The sequence below is a fragment of the Artibeus jamaicensis genome, unplaced genomic scaffold (genome assembly GCF_021234435.1).
Source record: "Artibeus jamaicensis isolate MK-2021 breed Jamaican fruit bat unplaced genomic scaffold, CSHL_Jam_final contig_1015, whole genome shotgun sequence".
In the NCBI taxonomy this organism is placed as follows: domain Eukaryota; kingdom Metazoa; phylum Chordata; class Mammalia; order Chiroptera; family Phyllostomidae; genus Artibeus; species Artibeus jamaicensis.
Window position 1 is genome coordinate 7,571,772 of NW_026521194.1, and position 4,407 is coordinate 7,576,178.

The following is a 4,407-nucleotide window of genomic DNA, read 5'->3' on the forward strand; positions in this document are numbered from 1 at the left end:
CGCAACTATACACCCAAAGTTCACTTTTTCCATACACAAGATTTACCTCTATGAAACAAGGGGTTTAGAGATTAGAAGGGAAGGACTTTAGGAGAGTTTAGGACTGTATTTTGTACTTGCCTCCCACCCTGGGCCAGAAAGCAAGCATGTGTATCAACCAGAACACTATAGATGCTGGTCCTTCACCAAACTACAATGTGGCTTGCCTACATCTTTCTTTGTTTCTTTTTTTCTTTTTCTTTCTTTCTTTTTTTGACAGACCCTGTCTCAGGTTTATTTGCACAAACACCTCCGGAGGACCCCCGCCCCAGGGACGCACCAGTCCTGCCCATACATCAGCAGACAGAGGTCTCTATTATGGAGCCTTCACAGGGGCCTGGGCACAATTTGGAGCCTGAGTCTGAGCCTGAGCTGGAGCCTGAGCCACAGCTGCATCTGCAGCCTGGGGCTTTGTTTGGGCCTTGGCCTTGGCCTTTGGCTGGCAGAGCCAGAAACCCTTGGCAATGTGGGCACAAGCATTGTGTTTTTCCGAGCTTGGGGTGAGCAGTGTAAGTAAGTCAACTGAGCCTGTGGCTGCTGCCTTTGTGATCTTGGGCTTGACCTCCTTGGGCTTGACCAAGTCCTTGATAGCCTCAGCACATGCACTCATGGCCTTGGCATTGTTGGCCTGCATCTTTTTCAGGCCCTTCTTGTTGTGCTTCTTGGCAAAGCGCATGTTCCTCAGGAACTTGGGGTCTACCCCCTTGAGAGATTCATACCTTTGCAATTGGGATTTCTGTGCCATTTCTGTGCCATTTTCAGGACTGGTTGTGTGTGGTGTGGTTCTCAAACTTGACCGTCTCTGCACTCAAGCCCAGGGCTCTTGAAGTGCCTAGGACCAGAAGAGCCTGCCTACATCTTTCTATATCCCCCTCAAAAACAACAACTTTCTATAGCCCTCCTCAAAATAACACAGAAGTTACCTGTGGAGCATTGCATCTGGGGAGGGTAATCTCTTCATGTAATTCAGCACTTTGTGGGAAGACAGAGCAGAGACCAGAGGAATGGGGAAAGGGGAAGCATTCTGGGAATTGTAGTTTCTTTGTGCATTTCATTCCTGAAAAGTACCAGGGATCTGAGCATTGAACTCAGAGAATCTCTGGACCTGAGTAACCTGCTTGCTTTGAGGTACAGTTGTGCCTTTAGCATGCTTCTGCTCTGAAGAAACAAGGAGCCTTAGCCTCTGCCAGATGAGAAGAGAAAAGGGCCAATGACTAACTAACCACTGTCATCTGGAAAATTCTAATCTACATAGATATCACCTCATTCAAAGAGGAAAGATAATAAATATCATAAGGTGTATGAGAAAACACAGCCAGACCAGAGAAAGGGGATGGAGTCTTAAAGACTGGGAGGTACGGTGTACTTCTGAAATTATTTTGCCTATGGAATTAAAGAAAAGATGAACCTCAAAAGGACACGAGACAAGGTCTCTATTAGAAAGACAGCATGCAAAGAAGACAGCAGAATAATGTGATGAGAAACATCAGTAAGATATAGAAAGATTGTTGGAAATCAGAAATGATAATACATTCACAATGACAGTGATGAAGAGCAGAAATAATACAATATTGAAAATTCAAGCAGTGAATAACAGGATTAACTTTCTCAGAATGCAATGGGACAGAGATGAAAACAGTGAGAGTTAATATAAAGTAAAAAATGGAAGAAGGAAAATGAAAAAATGAAAGGATAGGAATAGTGTTTCTGAAGAAAATACTAGAATTAGTAAAACAAAAGCAATAATGGATAAAGGAAAACTATTTCAGGCCAAAGAACCATAGACATACAAGATTCCATTTGAAAGGATTTATCATGAACAAAAAAAAATAAAATCAATGAAAAAGGACCTTTCACCTAGATTAATTTTTGCGATCTTTAATTGAATTTATTGGGGGCGACATTGGTTAACAAAAATTATATAGGTTTCAGGTATACAGTTCTACAACACATCATCTGTGTATTGTGTTGTGTGTTTACCACTGCAAGTCAAGCCTCCTTCTGCGTCACCCTTTACCCCCCCTTCACTCTATTCTTCCTGCCCCCACCTCCCCTTCCCTCTGTCAATCACCATCCTGTTGTCCATAACCAGAGTCTTTATTTTCTTTGTTTAATCCTTTCACCCTCCTCACCCAGCCCCCAACCCCCTCCCATCTGACAGCCATCAGTCTGTTCTCTGTATCCATGAGTCTGTCTCCACATTGTTAGTCTATTTTATCAAAAAGCATATGAATAAAGAAAACCTTTTTAAACGTTCAAATAGGAAACAGTAGGTTACCTAAGAAAAATAACAGAGTCAGTCTCGGCCTCTGACTTCCTTTCCTAACACTGCGATTGCCAAGGGTGATTACATAGGATCTGCGTGTGAAGTTCCAAGGGGAAAGAGCATTTGTCTTCTATATGTAAATGAAACATAAATTATTCATAGGTAAATCGTCTACACTTATATAAATATATACACACATATATACTTAACTCATCTATCTTTTCTTTAAAAAATTATATTATGTAATTCAATCAACCAAGAGAGTAAACAAAATTAACATTTTAAAAATGAGGAAGTCAGGATTTAAAAGAATGAATAATACACACTTAAGTTAACCATTAAAATAAATCTAAATAATTATAAATCTGGTTATAAGCCAAATACAAGTATCAAAATTTATTCTTGAATGCAAACAAATTTAATGTAAAACATGGATTAACACCTATATCATATCAACCAAGTTAGAGAAGAGAGGAAGCAGAATGTAAAGTTGTGCTCAAATCCTAATCCTACCTAGGAGTGAGTCAAAGATACTGGTTTCGCTGGATTTTTACAATTAGAGAAATATGGGTTTGAAAACATTTAAAAATTTTTTAAATTGCTCACTAACAGAATGTAAAAGAGGATACATTCCTGGAAGATGACACAATGAAAACTTAGTGTTTAGAAATTACTATAAGCAGTCTGAATACCTGTTCATAGGACATTGACAAAATAATTATTATAGAACCACAGGAGGGAATAAAATATAGCCATTAAAAATCATGTCATAAAAATTTTATCATGGAAAAGAAATGCAGAGCATTGGAAGTAGAGGAGAAATTTCAAAAAGTTTGTGTCCTGTAATCTCAATTTTGAAAAACATATTTTATACATTATGTATTTTAGAGCATAAAAATACAATAATAGGAAAAAAGACCAAAAGATTATATACCATTGGGTTAACAGTGAGTAATGATTATCTCTGAGTTGAAAATAAGGTTTTTATTTTCTCCCATTTGCTTTTCAATATATAAGTAGAATTTATTCCAAAAGACACTTAAAACAAACAAACACCCTAAATATAAACTAAACTCATGCTATATGCCAGGCATCGGCAATTTTTTTTTCTGTACTGGGCCAAACAATAAATATTTTATACTTGGCAGATTAGACAGTCTCTGTCACAACTGGACTCCGATATTGTGTCTTGAAATAAGACAGATAATATGTAAACAAATGAGGATGGCTGTGTTCCAATAAAACTTTATTCACAAAAACGGGCTGGATTTGGCGGCCATAACTTTTCAATTCCTACTACATACCAATATCTGACATTGAGATCTAGGAATTATTTGTGAGTACCATTTTTTGTTTATTTGTTTTCTGTGACTGTTTAGGACAAGTGGCATGAGTCTAGGCCGGCACTATCGACTAGAAGCCCCTGTGATAAAGAATGCGTTCTCCATCTGTGCCATCTCACACAATAGCCACAAGCCACAGGCCACATGTGGTGTTGAACACTTAAAATGTGGCTAGTACCACTGAGGAGCTAGATTTTTTTTTATTTCAGTTTAAGTAAGTCAAACTTAAATAGCCATCTATGAGGCACATTGGATGGCACAGATCGACAACACGGGTTAGCGTCTGTGTTTTCCATCATCCACAACGAGGAAGGGCACAACCGCTCGTTTTACCGCCCTAATTTCCTGCCAGAAAATGTAATCGCAGAATCATCACTTCTCAGTTCTAAACAAAAATCCTTTGTAAGGCCTGAGCATCATGAGGATTGTCTAAAGGGAACACTTATCTACAGACTTACCACATATTCGAGAGTATTCACTCATCTCCTACTGTGTAGAGATACTATGCCAGTCTCTGGCCATACAATGGTGAGTGAAGCAGGCAAGATCCCTATTCTCGCATTTTATTCTACAAATTATTTAACAATGTTAAAATATGGATAGATGATAGATAGATAGATAGATAGATAGATAGAAAGAAATATATAAAATTGCATAAAGAATCCAAATATATACTGTTTATGGGGGAAACAACTTAAATATAAAAATAGTAAGAGAATGAAAGTAAAAAATGAAAAAGGGGCCCAATTAAGACAGTAA

At 38.1% G+C, this 4,407-nt stretch overlaps 1 pseudogene; it reads right to left on the reverse strand.

Annotated features, from left to right (window-relative positions):
* Nucleotides 1–355: 355 nt before the first annotated feature.
* Nucleotides 356–4,131, reverse strand: LOC119047933 (60S ribosomal protein L29-like; annotated as a pseudogene).
* Nucleotides 4,132–4,407: the final 276 nt, after the last annotated feature.